This window comes from Mustela nivalis (genome assembly GCF_964662115.1).
Source record: "Mustela nivalis genome assembly, chromosome: 2".
Lineage (NCBI taxonomy): Eukaryota > Metazoa > Chordata > Mammalia > Carnivora > Mustelidae > Mustela > Mustela nivalis.
Genome location: NC_139021.1, coordinates 176,303,112 through 176,330,270, shown reverse-complemented (window position 1 = coordinate 176,330,270; position 27,159 = coordinate 176,303,112). Strand labels below are relative to the sequence as shown.

Sequence of the window (27,159 nt, the reverse complement as noted above, 5' to 3'; positions counted from 1 at the left end):
TATATTCTTATATTTTCCATTATAACAGGGATAGGGATACATATACCTATAGATACAGATATAGTCTTGCTCAAATCACACTCCTCTATTGAGCAGTAATGTTAAAACCATGGTGTTGCCTGGTATTACCTTCATTACCAATATGTAAGGCAATAAATATCATAATTTAGTCACTTCAGGTTCAATAATGTGTGAACCAACCCCACCTGGAAACTCAAACCTCAAATATGAATATTTTGGACATAAGAACCAATAGCACATATTCTATGTTAATTCTTACTGACTGATCAGTTTACTGGCTTCCCATTTATTAGCCAAACATCAATATAAGATAGCACAAAAACATGGAGACTTACTTGAAAACTGTAAGCCACATGACTTCTCAATATTCACATCCTTTGATCAAGGTGAGTCAAGAGCCACGGTCACTAGCTGCCCATATATTGTTAGAGTACGTTTGAGAGTTGGCCTGGATCACCTGTATGTAAAGCCATCCCTTTCTCCTAAAGATGAATTTTCATGATAATACTATTGAATCCATGACTTTAACAGACACAAACTGAAATACCTCATTCTTCCATGCCTTTCTCTATTTACATTTAAATTACCTAGAAAAGTGCTAGAAATCCCATTTCCAGACCTAACCCTCTGCTGGCCTTCAGAGCTGAATATTTAACTCCCTTCTAGAACTTTCCACCTGGCGATCTCAGGTATATCCAATTCACAATGTCTGAAACCAAATTCTCTGTCCCCATCTCTCTCCCTTCTGCTCACTCCCAGTCGGCTCCTGTATTCCCTGTCTCAAAAAAGACGACAGCATGGCAACCAAACTACCCCACACCCACATACCTGAATGGCAGCTACATCACTCAATTCCACAGATTTGGCATGTCTCAAGCCCTGCCCTCCTCTCCTCTCCCACTCCAACTCTGGGTCCCACAAACTCGCCTGGAAATTGTCTGTAACAATAACCATAGCCCCCACTGTATTCATTCAGCTCTTTGTAAGTATTTTATCTGTACTCTCTCATTTCACAGCTGCAACAATCTTAAAGGAAATACATGATTTTTCCACTTTACAGATGAGAAACCTGAGACATGGTAAGTTGAGGTCCCATCCCTGGCAAATGGCAGAAGCAGAATTTGAACTTGGTTGGCCTGACTCTGGAGTCCACGCACTTGACCACTGGCACTGTGTCCCACCTTTAAACCCAGAGAAAAGGATCAGCAGTCCTCATACCAATCCCCTCAGGAGGGCTCTGAGATTAGAGACAGACAGCGATGGTGAAGTCAAGATTTTCAGTTTGCACTCTCAATACTATTGCATAAATTTTTTCAGTAAACGTGTATTTGTTTGTGACTTGTGTAATTTTAAAATATTAAAATTTTGGAACATGTATTTTATTCCATTGCACTAAAAAAAAAATGTTGAGGGGCGCCTGGGTGGCTCAGTGGGTTAAGCCACTGCCTTCGGCTCAGGTCATGATCTCAGGGTCCTGGGATAGAGCCCCGCATCAGGCTCTCTGCTCAGCAGGGAGCCTGCTTCCTCCTCTCTCTCTGCTGCCTCTCTGCCTGCTTGTGATCTCTGTCTGTCAAATAAATTAAAAGAAAAAAAATCTGAAAAAAAAAAAAGTTGATTATTCCCCCTCTGTGCACAGCTTCACTCTGTCATTATACTATCCCAAGACGTGTCCCCCTGCATGTCCCTGGACATACACACACTTGTCTCTTCGCGAGCAGGAGCACGTCTTGCTCACCTAGACACAGCCAGATATACCTCCAGCACCAAACATTGAGGCATCATCCCTAAACACCTGTGCAGTGTAGGTGAGGTCCTGTCAAAAAGTGGTAGGTTTATCCTGACAATAGCTCATGAAGCCAAAAGTATCTTCCAGAGGCATGCATGATTAAGCCTGTTTTGTAGGCATCGCTGATAATCATACCCCCTCTTTTATGTTCAAAAGTAACCCCATGTGAACCCCATATGCCCACCTGTCCTGGGCACAGATTCTGGTCCCCTGGTCCACAACCCACGTGATGTTCCTTGGGACCCTGCCTAGGCCCAGACTCCAAGCTCAACAGTACACCCTGGTCTTTGAACAAGCCAAAATTCCAAGTCCCTAATCGGTTTGCAAGTGTCAGCCTCTGCAGGAGTCCCAGAGCTCCGGGCTGGTGGAGGCAGCCTTCGGAAACTGGCATCGGCAGAAAGGGTTCCCGTTAGAAATGCTTGCAAAGACCAGCCTGAGCTTTTGCCCCCGATCATAGGCATTTATTTCACTGTCTCTCTCCCCGGATGGTGGGCATGGAGATTCAACTAGAAGAGATTTCTCATTAGTCCTCTTCTCCAGCACCTGTGGGTTTTGGTCATTCTAGGTCAAAGGCAGGCCAAGTCTTCTTTAACCCATGTGCAAAGAGGGCGTGATGACAGGTGGCCAGGCTTCCAGCTGTCTCATATCTTAACTTTGGAAACTGCAAGAATTTTTCATATCGATTCAATCATAAACATTCATTAAGTCATTACCAGGAGGCTGGCATGATGCTGTCAAACTTGATTTACTTACTCGTCTCCAATCTCATGCCATAAATGATTTGAAACAGACTTACAACACAATATAATATCAAATCTAGTTTTGGGTAAATTTTTTTAAGATAAAGTAAAACAAAAACACAAGCTAGAACCAGAGCAAATGTAAACGAGAACAGAAGACCCGGACCAGAGTAGGCAAGCCTTAAAGCACAGGTGTGTGCAGCCGTGAGCCCGCAGAGAACCGAATTCCAAGTGCAGATTCGGCAACAAGCTCTAGCAGAGAAAACAAGGAAGAGTGGCGCACTCTCATCAGGGCGATAGATTCCCATGTAGCTTGCAAAATCACCCTGTTGAGCACAATTGGTTTGCATATCCAGAAACACATGTCTACGTGCATCTGTGTATATACATACAGATACAGAGCCTGCCTGAATTTAAAAGCACAAGGTTATCTCAAAAATAGAAGCAATGTGTCCCCTCCCTTCAGGACAATGATTTCCAACCCTGACTATGCATCAGACTCTCCTGGGAGCTTTGAACAAATGCCAGGGCCCAGGCTTTACCCCCCGACACTGATTCACGCAGGCCTGCATGGGGCCCGGCATGGGTAATTTTTAAGAGTTTGCCAGGGAAATGTAGGCTGGTCAAGAGAACCACTGATTTAGGATGATCCCTAAAGCACCCTAAATTAGAATTTTTAAAGAAACTAAAGGGAAATTTAAGACCAATCCCATCAACTTCTCTAGTTTCCAAAAACCTAGTGACCTCTCTAGCCTGAAACATCGAAAACATTCTAGAAGCAGCTGCTATTCCGTTGGCTTGGCAGTTTCCTCATGAACACCCTTCCCCCGCCCCTTGCCCTGACTAAACTCTGGCTTGTCCCATGGATCTCAGTCAATGCTTCACCTCTTGTGCAAAGTCTTTTTTCTGAACCTCTGGGTTTGGTCAAGGGTCCATGCTCTGTGCACCCCTAGAACCCCTTCTCCTTTCATTCTGCTCTCCACACCATGTCTCCCATGTGACTCTAAGTTCCCGAAGACAAGGACTTGGCCTGCCTTGCTCACCACCGTCGCCCAGCGCCCTCTTGGGAGCAGCACATGCTGCAGAAGTTCACTCAGCAAATGTTGGATCCATTCATTGGGACTCCTAAACTCCCCTTCCCGCATACAAGAAACTGATCACAACATTGCTTATGAAATACAACACCTACTAGAAATCTCAAAACAGACACAGCTCTGCCAAGGAGAGCGTAGAGAAAGATAATGTTAAAGTCAGTGCTTTCTTGAGAGAGGGAAGCCAACCATAGGGGACCCTTAATGATAGAGAAAAAGCTGAGGTGGATGGAGAGGAGGCAGGTGGGGGAGGGCTAGATGGGGGATGGGTCTTAAGGGGGGCACTTGTTAGGATGAGCACTGGGTGTTCTATGTAAGTGATGGATCACTAAATTCTACTCCTGAAACCAATATTGCACTGCATGTTAACTAACTAGAATTTAAATAAAAATTTGGAAGAAAAAAATTTAAAAATAAAATAAAATGACACACAGCTATAGAGGAAAAAAAATAAAGTCAGTGCTTTTTTGAAAGCAATTACTAGATATTTCACCCAGACCGACAAATCTAAGTATCTTTAAAAAGTAGGACTATTGCAGGGCACCCGGGTGGCTCAGTCGGTCAAGCATCTTCCTTTGGCTCAGGTCATGATCCCAGGGTCCTGGGACCCAGTCCCAGCTGAGCAGGGAGCAGGGAGCCTACTTCTCCCTCTCCTTCTGTCCTTCCCCTCCACCCTACCCCAGCCACTTGCACTTGCTCTCTTTCTCAAATAAATAAATAAAATCTTTAAAAAAAATTTTTTTTAAAAAGTGGGACCTTTGAAAGAATGAAAAGACAAACCAGAGACTGGGGAAAGAGCCATGCCAAAGCAACACCTGATAAAGGACTGGCATCCAAAATATACAGAGAACCCTTAAAATTCAAAAATAAGAAAAAGAAAATAAACAGTTAAAAAATGAGCAAAAGATCTGGACATCTCTCCAAAAAAGATATACAGATGGCAAATAAAGATGAAAAAATGCTCCACATCCTGTGTCATCAGGGAGTTGCAAATTAAAACCATAATAAGATACAGCGACATGCTAATTAGAATGACCGAAATCCAACACACTGGCCACACCAGATGCCGGCAAGAATGCGGAGTAACAGGAGCTCTCGTTCATTGTGGCTGGGAATGCAAAATGATACAGACAGTTTGGAAAACAGGTTGGCAGTTTTTACAAAGCTATACGTACTCTCACCATATAATCCAGCTGTCTTGCTCGTTGGTATTTACCCAAACGAGCTGAAACTTAGGTGCACACAAAAACCCGCACTCAAATGTTTATAGCAGCCTGATTCATAACTGCCAGTCAACAAAGATGTCCTTCAATAGGTAAATGGACAAACTGTGATAAACCTATACAATAGAATATTATTTGGTGATAAAAAAGAAAGAAGATGTCAAGCCACAAAAACACATGAAGGAACCTTAAAAGGTATATTGTTAAGTCAAAGAAACCAGGTTGAAAAGGCTGCATACCACATGATTCCAACTATGTGACATCCTGGAAAACACAAAACTACAGACAGTAAGAAGATCAGTGGTGGCCAGGGGTTTGAGAGGAGGAAGGAGCAATGAACAGGGGAGCACGAGGCATTTTTAAGGCAGCGAGACTGTTCTGTATGATCCTGGAATATCCATTTTGATAGATATCATTTGACATTTGTCAAAACCCCTAGAACTACAAGACAGAGTGAGCCCTAACATCAACTATATACTTAAGTTAATAATATAGCGATATTGGTAATATATTGATCTATGTACCAGACTAACACAAGTTGTTACTCGTGAGGAAGACTGGGGCAGAGTTGCGGAAGGCAAGATGGAAACTCTGTCCTTTCAGCTCCATTTTTCTATAAATCTAAAACTTCTCCAAAAAATTAATTAATGTTTTAAAAGAAGCAGGATATAGCAGTTTTGCTTTTGAAGGCCTTCACCCATAGAGCTAGACTCTTCCTAGCATACCACGAACACACCTGGGACTGGATCACATTGTGGGATCCACTGGAAGACTAGGTAGAAGGGCCTCCTATCAGTGTATCTGTCTCTTACTTCAATAACTAAGACTTTCTGGTGGGGGTCTCTCTGAGCAGGTGGAATTGAACACCACAGGTTACCCAGATGGAGAATGGGATGGAGAATGCTCATTGATGGGGGGAGGGGGGCGGGTAGAAGCACCAGGAAGACTGAGGTCAGATACTTGGAAGACCCGTAGTCACAGCAGCAACAAATTCGGGCCCTTTATTCCTTAACATTTGTTGGTTTTTCTAAACCACAAAAGCCTTCTTATGATTACTTGCAATATAACTATTCCTTTTCCTGTTATCCAGAGAAAAAACTTTCTGGGTCCCTCAAAATAGCAGCACCATGTTCAGGAATGTGGGTTCTAGACACAAACTGGAGTCTGAAATTTGAGTCTAGGAACTCTGCCATTTCCTAGCCACGTGACCATGTAGAATTTAGTTAAGTACCTCATCTATAGGATGGAACCAGGATGATACCTTCACAGAGGGGGGAATGAGATAATGCATGCAAAGAACTGAGCACAGCAATAGCTCAGAAGCAATAGCATAGTTAGTGGTAGCTATTATATTTATTATCTCAAACCCTATACTTATTCCACAATGCTATGAGGTCTCTCTGCAGCTGACAGATGGTAATCATTAATGCTGGGAAACGAAGATATTATGCTCTCTGCTGCTGTCACTTCTATCCCATAGCAAACGAACCCGATACCATGTTAACCCTTCAGCCAACAATTCGAAGGCGCTCCAAACTGTCCTTCTCAAATTCTACACTTCCAAACCTCCACCTGGCAGAGCTACATAATTTCTTCCACTTATACCTCGCAGTAGCCTCCTCAGTCTTTTTGAACAAAATCAATGAATTTATATAATGTGGAAAGTGCATTAATTAAAAAAATTACAGTAACCCCATCAAATGTTATGAGAAGGGTTTATACCCTGGGCAAAATTACAGAGCCAGAGAAGTTTATTCTCAACTGTTTCCCCTTCAGGGACCACGCCAACTTGATCCAATCTTGAAGCCCCAATGAGGTGGGAGTTGATAAATGTTTAAGATGCTGGGCTTCCTGGTGATATCTTTTCAACAATAGGGCATTTCAAATACCAAAAGAGCCCTTGGCTTTTGGAGAATGAATCTACACTCTCTAACTGTTGCTTGGGAGAGATATGGGACAGGAAAACCTTTCTGGTACCTGTTACATCCTACCAACATGATTGTCTGTTTAAGGTCAATCCAGAAAATTTCACTAAAATGCCTTAAAAGTCAGACCAATATGGCTATGTTCACAGATACTTCATCCCAGAAACGTAACATTGAAATTCTTCCCAGGATGTCATCTAATTAGTTCTCAGCTTTTAACCAAGATTTCTCCTAAGCACTCTGGCCACGTGGCTGGTGGGCTGATTCTGGAAGGTCTGTGGATAGTTGATTAAGCCAACAGGTGTTCCAGATTTATCTGGGGACCACAAAAGCAATTAGCATAGCAGGGGAAGTGTACTTAACTTCATTATTGCTGGTGCTCAGCCAAAAAAAGACTCTCCACAAGAAATATTAATGAAAAGTAGTTCCAGATTGGGGAAATGCAAATAACATTTTAGCTGTTGATTTTTTGTCACCAACCCAGCAAAGCTGAGCTGGATGGCAAATTCTTCTCTGCCAATCACTTTGAAGTAACTCAGTTGCCAAGCTAACCAATTGGGACTTGGAACCATGTTTTATTGTCCTCCACTCTACCCATTAATAATAGCAGGAGGACAATAATTCAAAATAATTACAGAAGTGAAAGGTAGTAATTAGCAGAACAAATTAGCTATTAAATGATTCAGAAATTTCAAAGTGAGAAGATGACCTTTTCACTTCTTATCTGGCAGTGACAAATGGGGTTCTGATTTGAGAAGAAAAATAAAGCACTCCAACACATTACGGATTGTCTGCACCTTTCAGTGGGAACTGGGCCAAGTTAATTAAAAACATGGTAGAAAGCATGAGTTTCAGGATATTCCTTGGTGGCTTTCTCACTTACCTACCTGGAAGGATCACCTTCCCTCTAACCCATCCTTGGCACTTTCCTCATAGCTATGAGAAGGAAGAGTAGAAATCTCTACTGCATAATATTTTATTTAATCAAATGATGATCTAATAAACCTGTGTTGTGACAACATGTCCCACTCTAATTAAAAATTATTGGCTGAATACCCACATGCTGGGTGTTCATTAATTCTTCTAACAAGTCATTTCACTTCACAATAAACATGGAATTGTACTTCTACTCTCGGATATCTTCCTTCTGAAAACATTGTCAGGTTACTCTTACATTTCACCTGCTGAGCAAAATTACACAGATTCCACTTCGAAGAGTTAACCAGACTACACATCTCTACTGATACGTTAACCTGAAGTCATACTAAAAATGCCTTCAATTGCTCCTTCTCTTGGAAAAGGCATCCTGGGCTCTAGAACTGCATGTTCTTTCTATGTGATAAAGTCTTGTTTGTCACCTTGCTCTTGATGCAATTTCAATCTGTGATATTTCTTTACAAGTCAAGGTATGAAAAGCTTTTTCTGCACTTTATTTTGAAGCCCAAGATCTTGATGTGAGAAAACATAATGCCACAAGATTGGCATGGATAGAAAGGTGATTATTTCTTTAACTCAAAGCAGCAGGTGAACACGGTGATTCACATGATACCCATTTGTCTTCTACCTGAGAGTAGAACTCAGAAGTTCCAAACTTTAGAGGCAAAAAGGACCTTAGACGTAACTGAAGTCAAACCCCTTTCTTACAAAGGAGGAGACAAAGGTTCATAGCAGATGTGGGCTCTGCCCATTATCACACAGCTAACTGGGGCAGAGCCAGCCTGATTCCCAGGTCACCCCTGCCTCTGAGGCCAGGGCTCTTTGTGCCCACATGCTACTTTTCAAAGGTCTCCCCATCGCCAGGCTGGAGATACACTGCAAGACTCATTTGCAGATTCTTATTTGTGAATTCACCTACTTGCTAAAATTTATTTGTAACCCCCAAATCATTGTAGACTCTTACAATTATTCCAGGCATGGACAAAGCAGCAAAAAATTTGAGTCACCTGATATGCACGATCCTAGCTGAGGTCATACCAACCTCCCTTCTGCCCCCTTGTTGCTCTTCTCCCTGTAGCCTATTTAATGCCATTTTTTTTTTTTTACATTTTTTGCTTTTTGTTGGTGATTTTATTATTGAAAACTTCCTAGTGCTGAAGCACCATCAAGCATTCCTAAGGGCAAGAAGGTGGTGAGGTGCCTTAGAGAGAAAATACACGTGGCAGGTAAAAGCTCCCTTCAGGCATGAGGTAAAGTGAGTAAGAGTGTTACTTAGTCAACAGGATATATTACACAGGTGTCTTTAAACATAAACACATGCATTAAATAAAGTTCTGTATTAACTTGTTGACAATATTCTCGCGACCAGAGGCTCACAGGAACCTAACCTTATATTTCTCTTAGGAACAATAGTTCCATATTTGCTAATTTACAGCAACTTTATAAGCCATAAATAACAAGAACCACCTATGTACCTGAATAGGCCATCAACATGGACAGGCAAACCACAGAACAAAAGTATTCGAACAAGGCAGAGCAGGTAGGAAGATCACATCCAGGTCACGGGCAGGTCCATCTGCGAGATGAGGCAGCATCCTTATGGGAACTCTCCCTTATCAGTGGGTCTTGGCTTATAAGTGCTTTTGGGGAAGAACCAGGTACCTTAAGTGGGCGTTGTGAGTCTATCATATGCCAGCTCCTGAGCAGGAGACAGGCCAGCATCAGAAACCGTATCAGATCAACAATGATTTCTGAAAGCAAACAAAGGAGCAAGCCTAGAAATTTCAAGAGAGCAGAATCTCAGCTGCAGTGTGAAGTCTCTCTGCCTCAGACTCTCTTTCCCATAAACGTGGCCAAGTTTATACTCACTCAGGGCTTTCTTCTGGCTGAGTCTCCTGTGACCCCTGCTGTGGCACTAGTCTTTGATTCTTGAGGGGAAAGCAGACTGCAGACATCCCTCTCCCTGGAAGTCACAGTAGGAAGCATAAGTTGTTAAAAAAAACCACACTGATGTTCAGCATTTAAATTCATGTTTCCAAAAACTGTTGGTACACACACAAAAATAATATTTGGAAGGACATACACCAACTATCAGCAGTGGTTTTATAGTTAGGATAGAACTACAAGGGGTTTTCACTTTCTACATGATTTATTTCTGTAATGGTTAGGTTCTTTATGAAAAGTCTTTATTACCTTTTGCTATGAACTGAATTATGTCCCCCTTAAAAATATTCATATGTTGAAGCCCTAACCTCTAGTGTGACTATGTTTAGAGATAGGGCCTGTGAGGAGGGAACAAAGGTCAACTGAGGTCATAAGGGTGGGGCCCTGATCCAATGGGGATGGTGTCCTTATAAGAAGAGAAAGAGATACCAGAGCTCACCCTTTCTGCCCTGCCCTCTGCAAGCCAGGGAAGAGTGCTCTCACCAGGAACCAAATGAGCTGGCACCTTGATCTTGAAATTCCCAGACTCCAAAATTGTGAGAAAAATGAATTTCTTTTGTTTAGACCACCCAGTCTATGGTATTTTGTTATGACAGCCTGAGCTAATACATTTTTGTAAATGGGAAAAAAATACATTCGCTAAATAAATACACCTCACCCCCATTTTCAGGGCTCAGACAGATACATTCAACACCAACGAATCTGCAGGTCTTGTTTTATATTTTGCAAAAATGTGATCCCAATAAATATTTTAAAAATATCATTAAACCTTGAAACATAGCATCAGTACAGAAATTAACAGCCTCTTGGCTGGGTCATTTTTGTTTCTGTCTGACACTGCTCCCCTGGGGCAGATTTTACGAAACTTGAGTTCAAAACATGTAATCTAGTCAATTCCAAACCACTCACATAGTTTTCTGTGCATTCTGTCACTTTTTAAAACTGCTACAGGCTGAAAGGCACCTCTGCCATTGCCCATTCCAGTGGCCACTCTGGACATCTCTGCATTGGTCATCAGCTGTCCTCCTCTTTCATCCAACACAGGTGGCATCTAAATGAAGCCTAGGGGCTTTGGAGCCAGGCAGCAAATACATGCTGTTCAAAAGAAATCAAAACATCCCACCCATTGGGATGACTACTATCAACAACCAGAAAATAGCAAGTGTTGGCGAGGATATGGAGAAATTGGAAGGCCCTGTGTGCTGTTGGTGGGAATGCAAACTGGTGCAGCTCCTGTGGAAAACAGTATGGAGATTCCTCAAAAATTTAAAAATAAAACTACCCAATGATTCAGCAATCTCACTTCTGGGTATATAGCCAAAGAACCAAAATCCACATCTTAAAAAAAAAAAAAAAAAGATACTTGCATGCCCATATGCACAGAAGCTTTATTCACAAGAGCCAAGAAGTTGTATCTCTCAACAGATAAATGGACAAACCATGAATGTGGTGTGTACATCCAAAGGAATATTATTCAGCCTTAGAGGAAGGAGAATTCTGACACTCACTACAACATGGGGGAACCTTGGTGACAGGGTAGGATGGAGGTAGTCACTTTGGATGTTCTCAGCCCCGGCTGCAGCTGGAATCACCAGGGGAGCGCCCACAATGCCCGGTGCCCGGGTCCTGCCTATAAACATTTGGGGATCATTGGCCCGGCAGCAGCCTTGGCATCGCGATGTTGGAAGTCTTCTGGGGTGTTCTAAGGAGCATCCAAAGGCGAGAGCCACACCTCTAGGGACCAGATTAAGAACTTACATCATTACCACTAATCTCCTGACTCCCTCCCATTACAAAACAAGGCTCTGAGAGATTGTCATGCTTTCCAAGCTCACACAGAGAGTAAGTAGCCAACATGGACCAAACTCAGTCTGCAGTCCCCAAAGACTGTCACCTCCATAATATTCCCCAGAGCTACCCAAATGCATGAGTTTTTCTTATACCTAATTTGCCAACTTGCCAAGTGCTTTTCATCTGGCTCCCTGTTCCCACTGCCAGCTTCGAATCCTCTCCCTGCTCTAGCACTGGCTGCCACACAGAGGGTGTCCTTCCACTCAGTCCTGCTTCCCACACACTCCCACCCCTCTGGTCATGTCCGCCACAGCCCAAAATGACCCAGTCATTTCTTCCTTGGTTTGTTTTGGTTTTTTCCCCTATTCAAAGGGTAACCTCCAGGAGGGCAGGAATGCCTCTATTTTGCTCCTTAATGAATCCCAACACTTGGTAACTCCCTGCTGAATAAATGACCCACTCAATTAACATAAAATAGTTGTCCTTACGAAGGTGTGAAGCCCTGTGTGTGACTCAAAGCCTGTGGACATGGGGCATCCCCCCTTTTGTGGGTCCTGTCCATCAACCCAGAGACGGCAGTCACCATCAGTACCTGAGGGACTGCGGTCCCCAACCCTGGACACTTCTGCTCCAGAAATGGCTGCCTCAGTGTGACATCGGACATCCCAAATTTGCCTCGTTCCCCAGCCAGAGCACGGGGCTGACTTCTCCAGACTGCAGACTAAAATCAGCTCTATGGGCTTTTCTAAACAACCAGTCTCAGCTTTCAACCTCCCATGGGCTTCGGCCCACTACTGAAGCAAGAGACTCATTCTCTGAGAGCTGGAAAACAAGAATCTACTGGAAAAGGATCACAAATACAAGCCAAAAGTTTTGCTGTTTCTATTTTTCTATTTTCTGTTTCTGCTTATTTATGTTTTATATTTATAAACATAAATAATATTTTCTATTTATAAGTTTAAATATATCTGTATATAAATAAATAATAAAATTATAAATAAAACATTTTTATCTACACTTTGTACTTCTCTGCTTCTGTTGTCTTAATACCTGCCATTCTTTCGTATCTCCCTTATGTTCATTTCTACAAAACCCCATTTCTGCCCTTTTGCTGAGAAGCATCTGTTGTCAAAGCCAGGGCACGGCTGAAATACAGTCAAGTAAACTCTGAATTTACAGAGGGCTTAACCCCAGAGCCTACAGTTACTAGCTTACAAAAATAAAGCCCTTCCTATTTCTGAGTGCAGAGAAGCAGACTGGGCAAATAGAAATTTGTAAACAAAAGAATTTATAAACAAAAGAAATTGCATATGGAACGGTCTGATTTCAAATCATAGACTTTAGGGCTTAGACAAGTTTCCAGACTTTCATTTTCTTGTGAAATATTTTCATTTTCAAATCACGTTAACCACTGTCCGGGGCGTTCGGCTCTGTGATTATAACTAAGAATTACATCCGCAGACCAGAAACGTGACACAGACATTGCTTTGTCTCGCTCAGATGCCGGCGGCAGGTGCTCCAAAGCCAACTCTTCATAGTTTCCGAATCCATGCAACACAGCTCTCCGTGCAACTACCACCAGCTGGTCAGAAACCACATTCTAAGATTCAATGCACTTGTCTTAAGGAACAAACTCTGACAGTCCCAGGAGACATATCCTGAACTCCTGAAATGCCCACACTCCCTTGTTTTTGCTACCACTTAGACATAATGTGTTTGTTGGTACAAAGGAGGGAACACCTGCCCACAGAGTTGTTGCCAAGAATAAATGGAATCACGTGTTAAACACCTAATGATGCAACTGGCCAGGATGTCTCAGCTTCTAAACTGTGCTTCTGCAAGCAGCCCTTTCAACCCAACTAATTCAACCTCAATTGCTTCAGTAGAATTAGGAACGGCTCCGTATCAGGGAAGCTTCAGGAAACACCCGAATGGCTAAATGGTAGGTGTTCTAGCTGCAAGTACCACGTGCAAAGAATACTTGAGATCCACCACTTGTCTTGGCCAAAGAATCAAGGTAGTTTTTGTGTCCCCAGAAGCTCATTGAAAGGATTGCAGACCTCCGCAAGAACACTCTGGAGGACCCCAGGTCATCACGAGAATACAGAGGACACAAGAGAGAAACAAAAGGCAGAGATGAAAACCTAGAGGTCGAGACAGAATCTCATCACAAAAAGCAAAGCCCATGTCCAGCCCCACTTTGGCCCAGACGAACACGTTTGATCTAGTCCTCACATCGGTCAGGTTCTCCTGGAGCCTGTTCTCCAGACAGAGGTGTGGCTCATGCCCCACACCATCGCTCGTTGGCCCACCTGAGCTCACCTGCAGCTGCGAGAGACAGTTTCCAGCATGAGGATGGCTCGCTGCCAGAAGCACCTCGCCCCCACGAGAGGGGCCTCCACTGTAAGCCAGTGCAACCCCGAAAAGTGAGGGACCATCAACCAAAGGGAAGGAGAGTCTGAAAACAAATGACCGAGCCTCCGTGTCCTCTCTGTGTCCTCTGCCAGCATAGTCTTCAGAGGTGCTGCAGAAGGTCCCCAAAGGATTGAGCCGCTGATGCCCACAAAGTGACCGGTTCACTAACATGCGCTATAGGTTCCTCTCTGTTCCCTGTCCCTTTGCTGCCCACTTCCGCACGTGCGCTTCCTGATATTAACTCCCCAGTAAGCCACCTGCACTCAGATACGTGTCTCAGGATCTGCCTCGGGAGGGACCCAAGTTAAGGCAGGTTGTTATTTCCACTGTACAGGTAAATCAGGGAAGACAGCAAACAACGGTGAGTTTTCTTTGCATTTCCCACAAAGACACAAGGAGAACCTGGCTGCTTGGGGAGCATCTCTCCTGCAACTCAGAGCTCTGAAAGAAACCGCAGGGCAGCACAGCGGGATAGGGAACCCCTGGTCCTTTATCCAGGTGCAGGCAGGACACAGGTGCTATGGAGATGCCCGGGTGGGCACGCCCCAACACCCAAGGAGCCTTTATTCCCATGGACTTCATCTCTGCGCACTATTGACATGTCCCACTAGATAACAGACACTGCCGCCTGCAAAGAAGCAGCCAGACTATGAAGGGTCCCTCTTCTGAGCAGACGGCCATGGCCTCACCATCAACAGTCTCACCACAACGCACCCCTTCGCTCTGAGTAGCAGGTTCTGAGTGCCAACACTCGAGACCTCCTCACACAGGAGTTATTCATCCTCTGAAGCCCATCCAAGTTAACTGGGTAAGAAAACCATGTTCTGAAATTCTTAGTAATCCTAGCTTAGTTCGAAGTAGAAATTTCCTCCTCAGCTCAGGACAGAAACTAGTGTCCCTGGGCAGTGTCTATGCCATAAATATGTTCATTTTGTGCAGGGTAGAGGCTTAGAAGTGGAGTTTTCCCATGAATGTAGGAATTTCCAGTTTCTCTTGAAAAACCTAAAGATCTGACCACCCTGGGCCCATACTCCCAGCTGGAAAGCCTTAGCCAGAACCAGACCATGGTCTCGTCCCCTAAACACATCACGTGCTTCTGGTTGGCTTCAGTCCCTACCCCTCCCTACTGCCTCACACAGACCACATCTCTGATTGTGGTTACTTGCCTGGTTTCAGGAGATGTTTCAGTTTAAGTTAAGTTTTGGTGCGTATCTCCCATAAGTACACACATCATTTCATTCATACCATTCAGAAATGGATAAAATGATATTTTAAAAATTATATCTACATCAAACATTCACTTGACCCACCTTGGAACTTTGAAAACTCCATTATCTTTAAGTTATGCTTAGTCCCATGATCTCTACAATTCTAAGGGCCCCCGACCTCACACACTGTTGCTGCTACACACTATTTTGTGGCTCTCTTCTACTTTTGTTTTTAAATATTTTATTTACTTATTTGACAGACAGAAATCACAAGTAGGCAGAGAGGGAGGGGGGAAGGGAGTGGGGGGGGAGCAGGCTCCCCAATGAACAGAGAACCTGATGCAGGGCTAGATCTCAGGACCCTGGGATCATGATGGGAGCTGAAGGCAGAGGCTTTAACCCACTGAGCCACCCAGGTGCCCCTCTCTTCTACTTTTCAGTAAACACTGGGCTTCTCTGTCTGGAAGAGACCAGGGTCTTGTTCTAGATCGTGTCAATAAAGGATGCGAAGCTCAGCAACACCTACGACCCGGAGCGATGGATAAGAGAACCACAGAAGGACACGGCACGGAATGCTATCCCGAAGACAGGAGCCTCGAACTAGATGCCCATTCGGCACCAAAAGAGATTACAAATGAGCAGCATCGAAGAAAAAAGTTAAGAAATCGCCTCAGGATTCAACATTTAGGGAAATCAAAACACATACAAAATAATTTTAAATATTTCCAAGGATACATATAAATTTAAGGACATATATAAATCTGTGAGAGCGAGCGCCTATGTGGGCGGGAACAGGGGAGGGGGAGGGGGAATGAAGCAAGGGGAGGAGCGTGCAGGGGGAGGAGCGTGCAGGGGGAGGAGCGTGCAGGGGGAGGAGCATGCAGGGGGAGGAGCATGCAGGCCCTGCCCCCACAGAGGGTGACCATGTCCATGACAGTGACAGCCAAGAATCCAAACTCAGAGCTGTACCTGAGGTCCAAGAAGGAGGAGGGGAAACAGGCAAGTCGGAGAGTTTCACCTCTGCAGCTTTGCTGGGGAGAAACAAAAAGAAGGTATTTGGTCTCTTGTACTAATATTTTATTGGTAAGTGAGAATCACTGCAAAGGGGCTACATATCAAGAGAAAATGCAATGAATACTGAACCCCTGGAAGTGTCTAAATGTGTTAACTAACCTGAGGCCCCAGAGCTGAAGAAACCAACTGGTATGAGGCACCAAACTGCAGACACAGGCGCCCCCAGAGCCCCTGCCCCCCAGGTACCGAGCAAGACTCGGCCCATATAATACCACTATTACCTTTTCTTTCCCCAGGCGATTCCTATTTGAACTTAAATGACTACTTTAGCCATGCCCTAAATAATAACATGCCTGAGGGGCGCCTGGGTGGTTCAGTGGGTTAAAGCCTCTGCCTTCGGCTCAGGTCATGATCCCAGAGTCCTGGGATCGAGCCCCACATCGGGCTCTCTGCTCAGCAGGGAGCCTGTTTCCTCCTCTCTCTCTGCCTGCCTCTCTGCCTACTTGTGATCTCTGTCTGTCAAATAAATAAAATCTTTAAAATAATAATAATAGCATGCCTGAAAAGTGTTTTTTTGGTGCGCCAGTTTAATTTTCTTGTTAAACATGGAAACGAACATAAAACCACTAAAAATTTCCCATGTCACTTATACAATCTCAAAATGTCCTGCCTCATATACTCGTTAGGGTAATGCCAAGTATTGTACTAAGGCAAAGCAGGGGATGTTTACTGCTTGTTCGTGTGACGGTCCTGGGCAGGGGAAGTGGACGGCGGGACCATCTTCCTCCACAAAGCCCAGCTGTGTCTTCTGCAGGACCTGGCTGCTGAGGTCACCCAGGGTGGGAAGGGGGTCACATCCAGTCCGGCCAGCCTGCCAGGGAGAAGGATGAGGGAGAGCATGCTAGGGTGTCATGCTCAGGCCTGAAGGGGACCCCCGTCATGGCCACTCAAATTCCTTGGGTAGAATTCAGCTGTGTGGTCACACTTACCTCCCAGGCGAGGCTGGACGATGTGGGTTAGCTACAGTCCGGGAGGAGAAGAGGAGAAACCCGTTTGCACAGAGAAGTCGATCCTTCACTAGTGTCTGGACATTTTGCAGAGTGGGAGAGCAGCTTTTTTGTTGTTGTTTTTTACAGAGAGAGAGAGAGAGAGAGAGAGAAAGCGCACAAGCATGGGGAGCAGCAGGCAGAGGGAGAGGGAGAAGGAGACTCCCTGCTGAGCAGGGAGCCAGATGCAGATGCCGGGCTCAATCCCAGGACCCTGGGATCATGGCCTGAGCGGAAGGCAGACGCTTCACCGGCTGAGCCACCCCGAGAGCAGTTTTTCATCTTGGTAACCACTTGCAGGTGCCTCACTGCAGCTAAATACAGATACAACAGTCCAGGAGGTAAGTGCTCCCTCAGGACACCTGCATCCCGGTCCACAGCAGAGAAGAGGTGTGCTGACCTGTCTTTTGCTGTTACAAGAGCCAATTTAGTGAGAAACAGGAAGGAATGGCTAATATCCAGACGGCTCCAAGTAAGACCAGATTCTGTCTCCTGGGGAAGCCTAGTCTTTCTTAAGCCAAAGCAAAATTAAGAAACATCGTTTCAGCTGCTCTCCAAAAACACCCAGGGGATGGTACTAGTGATTCTCTTCTGGGCATCAGGGAAAAGAGATCAGGAAAAACTTCCGGAAGGATAGAAAAACACTCCCATTTGGCAACGGAGAAGAGCAGAGACACGCGAATAGAAATAGAAACAGGAACGGATAGAATAGAAAAGGCAACTTCAAACATCAACGAATTCCATTTTGTACAATTAAAACGCAGAGTAGAAGAGGAGAGAGGGAAAAGCAATTTTCTGGTAAATCACTAAGTCTGGGGAGAGATGAAGTATTACACAATAACATTTCAAATGGTGTCCTGGGAAGAGGCTAGTAAAAATAATTTATGAAATGGAAATGGAACCGAGAAAAAAAAGGAAAATGAACGTCCCAGAGCAGACTCTGTCTGCCGTGTTTTGAAGAGTCAATAATTATTTACTGTTCAGCAACAACACAAGGACAGATAGCCGATGGTAAGTGCCTTAGAAGCATATCGGTGTTTATGATAGGAATACATGTCAAATCATTTCCTCACACAGACGTGAGACAGGAATAAGTGTATCCCTTCCAAATGGTTGGTGTATGTCCTCTGCACCAGGGGCACTGGAGATTATATCCATTTTCTACTCCTGCTGTCACAAATTACCACCATTGCAGGAACTCAGAACAACACAGCTTTATTATCTTAAGGATATCAGAAGTCCCGCACAGGTCTCCCATGGCTAAGGTCAGATTGTTGGCCGGGAGCGCTCCGGTGTGGAGGCTCTCGGCAGAACCCATTGCCTTGCTTCTCCAGTTTGTAGAAGCTTCCCACATGCCCCGGCTCATGGCCCCACCCACACAAAGCCAACAACAGGAAACAGACCCCACCTCTCTGATTCTGTCTTCTGCCTCTCTCGTCTCCTTCTGAGGATCCATGTGATTACAGATAATCCAGGACAACCCTGCAATTTTAAGGTCAGCGGAGTAGCAAACTAATTCCACCTGCAGCATGAATTCCCTTTGTCATGTATTATGGACTGAATGTCCTCTCCCATACCCACCCCTGTAAAATTCACATGTTGACGTCCTAACTCCCCATGTGATGGTATTTGCAGGTGGGAACTTTGGGGGCTGATTGGGTCCTAAGAGTGGATTCCTGGTAAATGGGACGAGTGCCCTTATACAACGAGGCCAGAGAATTCACTTGGCCCTTTGACCAAATGAGGATCAGTAGTCTGCAACCAGAAGCACATCCTTAGTGCGACCTGACAACCTCTGTACCCTGAGCTCGGGCTTCTGGCCTCCAGAACTGTGAGAGGTCCGTGTCGTTGTTCAGGTCACCCAGCCTATGATGTTTTTGCAATTCAAACTCACTAAGACACCATGTAACCTAACATAATCACGTATACTAAGGCCTAGGACATGGACATCTCTGGGGGGAGCTGTTCTCGTGCCGACCACAGGGACTGTGTTGAAGGAGCTATAAAACTTGTTCTTATGGGGGTGCCTGGGTGGCTCAGTGGGTTAAAGCCTCTGCCTTCGGCTCAGGTCATGATCCCAGGGTCCTGGGATCGAGCCCCGCATCGGGCTGTCCGCTCCGCGGAGAGCCTGCTTCCTCCTCTCTCTCTTTCTACCGGCCTCTCTGCCTACTTGTGATCTCTGTCTGTCAAATAAATTTAAAAAAAAAACAACAAAAAAAAAACTTGTTCTTATGACTTTCAATCAAATCAAGCAAACAGAACCCACTCCACAATAATACTAGGCCACTAACTGTCACTGAGGACCAGGCTCTGTTCTGAGCAGTATCTGTCTTAACTAAGGGCTTGGCAGACTATAGCCAGCCACCTGTTTTGTAAATAAAGTTTTATTGGATACAGCCATGCCTACTCATTTATGTGCTGTCTCTGGCTGCTTTCTCAATGCAACAGCCGCGCTGAGGATTGAGTATTTGTGACAGAAACCACATGATCCACAAAACTAAAATATCCACTATCTTTACCAAAAAAAAAGTGTGTCAAAGCTAGGTATTAGCTCATGACATTACCTTGTGACCTCAGCGCTCTTATTATGATCCCCAATTTGCAGATCTGAAACCTGAAGCACAGAGAGGGAAATAAACTCATCTCACACCACACAGCTCATAGGCAACAGAGGTGGAATTTGAGTGCATCTTAATGATGCCTCTCCAACACACCCAGGAACTCAAGTCCCATGGGTGTGTGTTGGTGCAGAGGCCACAAAGGAAGCAGGATACCCAGAACGCGGAAGCCATGAAGAGTTCTTCCATCAGGCTACATCGATGCGCTAGGCACTCTTCTAGACACTCTGGGAACACCGTCTCCCAAGAATCCTACATTGATGTTATTATCCCCATTTTAGAGAGGTGGACACTGAGGCTTCTGGGCCCACAGCTGGTCATAGCAGAGACAGAGTTCAGGCCCAGGTCTGCCTGCGTCCGGAGTGACTGCTCCCCCTGCACCAGGCAAGAGAGACCATGCTTCCGGTGTAGGACATCAAGGCAGAGTGGCAGAACTCTGCTTGAGCAGAACTTTGAAGACTGAATGGGATTTTGAGCTGCAGGGCTAGGGCTGGAGAAGGGGGTATTTCAGGGAAAAGGACAGCAGGCAAGAAACGTTGGAGGTGGAAAAATCACTCAGTGTGTTCAATGACTGGTGAGGAGGCCAGTTGGGCTGGTTAGAGCTGAGGACTTAAATAAGGGAGCGGTGGGAGGTCAGAGTGAATCGATGAGAGAGCCCAATTAGGCAGGATCTTGAATGCCAAGCTGGGGAGTGTGATTTTTACCCTGAGAAGAGAAAAGATATTCGCGTGGTAGTTTATTTGTCAAAGTCTGAGAAAAGAAACTTAAGGTGACATACGAGGGCACTCTGTTACATCCAAGGATGCCCAAATGAAAAGAAAAAAGCAAAGAAAACAATGGTCAGGCAGAGGGCTTTGAGTCAGAGGCTGGCTGAACCGGGTGATGCCATGGAGGGAAATGAGGAGACGGAGAAAAAGCTGGTTGTGGACAGTAGATGAGAGACAGTTATTCTGGGTCTGTTTGCACTGTGTGCAGGGTCCTAGCATGACCTCCGGATGGGAGCACCCAGGGGAGGGCTAGAAACACAGAAATAGAGCTCGAGGCACGTCCCTGCTTTAGAAAGAGGGGCAGCCAGTGCAGTGATGCTTGAAACCACGGAACCGGATGCCATGTATGGCTCAGCACTCATTCTCTATGATCTCCACAAAGGCACTTAGCTTCCGTGGCTTCTCACCAGCATCGTCTTTGGTTTCAGGAGTGCAGACCACTGACTAGCATGTTTATAACATTCAGAGAAAGACCAAGCCCTCTACCCCAAGTCCCCAGTAACCCACACAGACTTGCGAGGGTCCCGTCAAGAGCTCTGCCTCCCGGGCTTCTTTCTCTAGATCCTACCCTCCCCTTGCCTAGTCCTTCCCCAGAAGCAGAGTTCAGTCCTTGCAGTTGGTTGATGCCATTCCAGCCAGAACCAGACATGCGCCACATCGTGCTGGCCAGCCTTCCTCTTACTTTGTATCTATTATAAAGTGATCACACTATTCAGATAAGATGATTAGCTAATGATCCTATGGATGGATTGTGAATTTTCTTTTAAGCTACTGGCAGGGGTGTCTGGGTGGCTCAATCAGTTAAGTAGCTGACTCTTGATTTTGGCTTGGGTCATGATCTCAGAGTCCTGGGATCGAGCCCCCATCAAGGGCCTTGCTCAGCCGGGAGTCTGCTTGAGATTCCCTCTCCCTCTGCCCCTCCCCCACTCCCTCCATCCCTTGCTCTATCTCTCCCTCCCTTTAAAATAAACAAATAAATCTTTTCTGTAAAAAAATGCCCGGATCTTTCCATCTTTAAAAAAAGTTATTAGAAATGTGTTAACATATTTCACGTGTATCAATGTGCATTTAAATACGTCATCTCATCCTCCCCCGTGTTGCAAGGGTAGATATGGGGCCATTCCCATTCCACAGATGAAAATAAACTGAGGCCGAGAGTCTCTATATGGCTCTGCATTGTCCCCTCGTGTTCTGTTCTTTCCCCTGTGCCAGAATTTCCAAATCAGCTCCAGAAGGCAGTGAGGTACACTGAGCTTCGGAGCACCAGTGAGTACTCAGGTGCTAGGTGCGAGGGCTGATGATAACAGGTGCTTCTGACCATGAACTGGTCTTCTAATAAAATTTTTACAGACCAAGACCATAAAATTCTAAAGAGAAGATTTCAGTCTGACATTGATCAACTTGCGAGCTGTTCCCTGCTGCCACGAATTTAACAAGAATAAAAGTTTTATATCAAATGTAAGATTTTGTATTTGTATTCCCTTGAGTTCTTTTTAAAAACGTCCTTCATTTATGCCAGTAATAAGAACATATGTTCTAAGTAATTCCCATGTGGACAACTGATCAGAAACAGCTAACCAGCATAATAGCACGACAGTGGTTTCAAAACACATTGGCTGGGAAAAAAACTTCAAGGGGGGGAAAGAATTTTCAAAGGAAATCCTGTTCTATTCAAGCAATCAGAAAGATTTATGAATCCAAGACTTCTGCATTGAACAGATGACGATGCCTTCAAAGTGAACTAGCTTGTGTCTATCTCACTTAAGGCAAAATGAAGTAAAAGGAGATACAGAGTGAAACTCAAGTGAAATGTTTCAATGACCAAAGTGTGGATGAGAAAACACAAATTTACCCATTCATGGTCCCAGTGATCAGCTGGCATCCACCCTTGAACTAGGACAACAAATGGGTTGTTGAGTTCAGCTTTCTGACAGTCGGGTTGCCTAAAAATTAAGGAAGCCCCATGGGAGCTAGAAAATTCCTTCTCACTTGCTCTCAGGATACTTCAAACCTTAGAGGCCCAGCCAGTAACCTGGGAGATGCTGGCATCCCAAAACCTCTCTGACTTGAAGGAAAAAGAGGTCTCAAAATGATTTTGACCTATGACCCATTTGTTAGGGAATATCTGGCCCTCTAGGAGTCTAGGACAATGATTTCAGAAAGAGATGAAGTCATTTATCCAATAACATATACCGAAAAACTACTGCTTTCCAGGAAACTCTCTTATTATTGCATCCAGAAAATGTTTATGGGAGGTTCACTCCATGCCAGGCATCGTGCTTGACCCTGACCACAGTGTGCTGCTCATGGGTATAAAAGGTGGATATGTGAATAGGATAAAGTTTTGATATTGGTAAGTATTATAAATAAATAAACCAGGGTGATCTGATAGGGCAGCAGGTGATTGAGGGGCTCCTTTGGATTAAAAGCAGGCCTCCCCAAGATGGTTCTTGTGGGGCTAAGAAGGGAACATCCGGAAGGCAGAAGCCAAAAGAAGAAAGAGCAAGTCCAAGGCTCTAAGATGGGACCAAGATGGGAGGGTCTATAAGAAACGCAGAATGGCCAGAATGCAAGCAAAATAAGACGAGGTCTGAGCAGGCGAACAGCTGGGTCAGGAAGGGTACAGGCTATGAGAAGGAGCTGAGACTATTCTAAGTTGGGTGGGCAGCCAGGAGAAGTTTCCAAACAGAGGATCCCACCAACTCCTTCACCTGAGACTTCATGCAAGACTGGGCAGAGGTGCCTTGAACTTAAAAATAAGTAAGAGGAGCAGATCAAGTCACAGGGAGGAGGTGAGGTCATCTCAAGCCTGAGCAGAAGGGAGAGGGGAGGTCCCAGGGAAGGGCTCGGAGAGACAGGAGAGTCACTGTATCCTTAGGTAGAAAGAGTGAGTCCACAGCCCTGTGTTCGGTCAGCAATCAGACAAGGCTCTTCTCAGAGGCAGAAACATGGAACAAAGATGAAAAAACTGACCCAGCTTCTAACCCTGGGTCCAAAGGTGGGGAGAGCTTTGAAAGGAGGAGCCACTTCTCTCTAGCCACCCACTCCAGATGCCATTTTTCCCCCCTCCAATCACAAGCTGATGGGGACAGACTATGACCCAAATGCCTTGAATCCTGACCCCTTAGCTCTGAAACTCCAGAGTCCCCTCAGCATGTTTGAGATCCTGTTAATGGGGGTCATAACAGGGGAAGAAATCACTGCAGAAGGAAGTTCAACACACCACTGTTCCTTGGCCACCAAAAACATTTGCCCCAAAATGGTGGCTAGAGTAACTGGGCTGACAAGCCATTTGCCCTTTATTTGCTGCCATAAAGGAACGTGCATCGTCACGCTGGACAAGGACAGTCCTGAGAGCGATACTGTGACTAGTCACAGACGCAGAGCTGCTTGCCCCTTGGACCCCTTGGAGACCCGCAGCAGCAGAAGGAAGGCAGGCTATACAGCTGGGCAGGCTTGGGCTTTTACGTGGAGCTGGACGGCTCTTTGACCTTGGGCGAGTTACTCCAGCTGGCTGAGCTTTGCTTTCCTCTTCTGTAAAATGGGGTTAGTAACCTCTGCTCTCAGAGTTGCCATGTGACTTGGAGGACCCGTGGAGAGAGCACAGTGCCCAGGACAGCATAGCTGCTTGAAGTTGCTTCCTATCTAGCAGGCGGCATCACTGGCAGTTCTTTCCCTCTTTCTGCAGACACTGTGAGCCAGATGAACGTGGAGAGACATGCTGGCAAGGCTACCCAAAACAGGGTTGAAGAATAATAAACTCTGCATGCCCAGCAGGATGCCCAGTGCAGAGGGAGCTCCGCAAACGGTGTTGGTGTGTTTGTTGTTGCTGCCGGTGCTGGGGGGCTAACACGGAAGCAAGATTTCAGAGCACAGCGAGCTCTTTCTTACCCTGAAAACACCCTAAATTTGATCAGGAAGCCTACACATAAAATCTAAGCGAACTTTCTTCATGGGAACACGCCATTCCCAATTATGCTGCATCCACTTCCCATTTCCCTCACTTCCAAGAATTCTTCCCATCCCCTGATTAGGGAGCTGGAGGCAGGATTATGCAATTAGATCTTGACATCCCCAGATAAGAAGGTAGAAACACCAGAGCAGACACAGGAAGCCACAGAGACTTTCCCATCACAAAACCCTTCTGCATTTGTTCCTTTAGTACAACTCAGCGCGAGATGCCACTGGTACCAGATGGAAGATTTAACTTACTTTGCGCTCCCAGGCACTGAGGTGAATTGAGCTAGAGAAACACCTCCTGCCGGCACCTGTGCTTTCCGATGTGGGTCTTGTCCAGGTAAGAGCCATCAGGCCCTCTCAGAGATGTCCGTATTCCTTGTCAGTGTGGAATCAAATCACAGAGGAGCAGTTTCTGCAGCACAAAAGCGCCAAGTTAATAACAAACAATGGAGGGAAGAAATTGCTGGCAGATTACAACCGTGAGCCGCATACTCATCCCGCTACAAAATGAACGCTGGAAAACATAAATTTTAAAATCTGAGTGAAATGTGTGTCTTGCACTATGAAATACAAAGGAATTCCTCACAATTAGGTCAAATGAATGATAGGATCTGATTTCTTTGCAAAATAAGGGAAGTGCTCATTTTATCATATTCAGGTTATGTCTTTAAAAATATGTTCATTTACTTCATATTCTGTGAAGTCATTCTAGAATGGGCTGCAGTAGCGACATAGTAGAGATAAGGTTACAAATGCAGTCTGGAGTCAGGGCTAGGATTTTACATGCTTATCCATCCAGGGGATTTTTAAGGTACCCCAGCCTATTCTAGGACCCAATACGTATACATGTCTCTGAGATCTAGTTGTTGGAAAAGAGTATCAGGTAAGGAAATAGGTGAACTATAATCTGGGATTTCTGTTGAGTCTTTTGGAAAACTGAGTTCAGGCTCTACTAAGGGGAATGATGATTCTACCCCATAGCAGCCCTTAGATCATTTGAGGGTTTGAGAATTCCCCTGTGGAAGCCAGCTACAGGGATAAGCCTGTATCTTTGTCTGTTTAGCACCCCTGCCTCCTCTTTTTGGTATCAAAGCTCCCCACCCCCGCTTCTGTGTGGAACCCACCGTGATACAGCCCCTCCCAACCCACCTTACCACAAGGATGTCATGAATTCAAGTTGCGGCAGTCAGCAACTTGCTGCTGGTGCCTATGGGAATACTGTATCTTTTGGGATGCCTAAGCCAACAGGATTTGAGTCTCAGGCTGTGGATAGCCATCTTACCCACCATGTGGATGAACTAATCTAAGAGGTGGGAGAATGATTCCTCCTGTTTAAGCCTCTGGATCCAACCAGACCTGAAGCTGAATTCACTCCTAGACTTGCAAGTTACAAGAGCTAATGTATGTCTTCTATGCTTAAACAATTTGAGTTTGGTTTTCTTTATTAAAACCTAAAATTGACCATTCTACCATGGTCAATTAGACCCTGTTTCAAGAGCTGTTTCAGATGAAACACTAAGTGGTATTTCCAGGTGCAACTCAGAAAGCCCTTGAAGATGCGTCCTTTGCCAAGTTTGTGCTCAATGCCAAGCTGATGTTGAAGGCTCCCAATGGGGAGCTACTTGCAGCTGTACCCTGGACCTGGTGTTGAAGGAGGAACCATCATGTGGCCTGCATCTGAGTTCTAGAATAAGAAAGGGAAGGTCACTATGGGAGCAGAAACTGGGATCCCCAGCTGCTATAGGAAACCTACTAACAGGCTCCGTAGTTTCAGGAAGATAAAAAACCTGCCAATTCCTTGACAGGTGCCTTCAGCATCTAGGTGTGTCTTGCTAGTAAGGCAGAGCCCAGTGGCAAAAGACTCTGGCAGTAAATGGAAGCCCCCCCCCCCACCATAGCATCAGTTGGGAAGCAGACCACCAGGCACACCCAGTTAAAAGTTGCTGTCCATGACACAGAAGATCAGGAAACGTGAGGACTCCACTGTTAGAGCAAACGATACTAAAGCCAGAGGCCCTGGTTCCAGCCCCAACTCTGACCTGTACAAGCTCCATGATCTTGGAAAAGCAGCCATTCTCAGCCTCCATTATCTCACCCACAAACTAGGGATGTTGATAATAATACTTATAATCAAGACATATACCTGAACAGGTTTTTATATCTACTATTAGAGTTCTGTGCTTTTTGAATTGGGGCATCATTTATATGTGTATTTCTCCTCTTGAAGAGCAAAGACTGTTCTACTCATCTCTTTATCCCTCCTTCTTAATGCCCTTACTGAAACTCAAAATTCTACACATAACAAGTTAACAAAATTTGGCCACGCATACAAAAGAACAATGTACCATTCTGCACACAATACCATCATATAGAACTATCAAAAAGAAAACAACAACCAGAGACTTAGACTTATGGGACAAGACAGGAACCAAGTTCCTAGACCTGAATATGCCAGCAGGGATCACGCAGAGGAAGACAAGAGTCCTGGACCCTGGCCAGGGTGACCTAATGCTGTATTCCAAGATACGGGAATCAGAGCCTTCCTGAATGGGAAGCAGACTGATCACACACTTTAGAGAGAACCTGACATAAGTAATTGGAAATATATCAGGAGTATAGAGGTGGGGCAGGGCCAGAAGTCTAATAAATACTCATAAATGATTGAGCCACTAAA

General features: G+C 45.0%; 1 protein-coding gene across 1 annotated transcript in view; it reads right to left on the bottom strand.

Moving 5' to 3' along the window:
• LOC309859554 (uncharacterized protein) overlaps nucleotides 1–27,159 on the bottom strand; it is a 367,688-nt gene that overhangs the window by 177,610 nt on the left and 162,919 nt on the right. Inside the window, exons 4-5 of the mRNA XM_082720310.1 lie at nucleotides 24,738–24,897; nucleotides 9,592–9,685 (exon numbers count right to left, since the gene is read on the bottom strand). The gene's annotated coding sequence lies outside the window, so the exon portion shown is untranslated. The remainder of the gene's footprint in view (nucleotides 1–9,591; nucleotides 9,686–24,737; nucleotides 24,898–27,159) is intronic.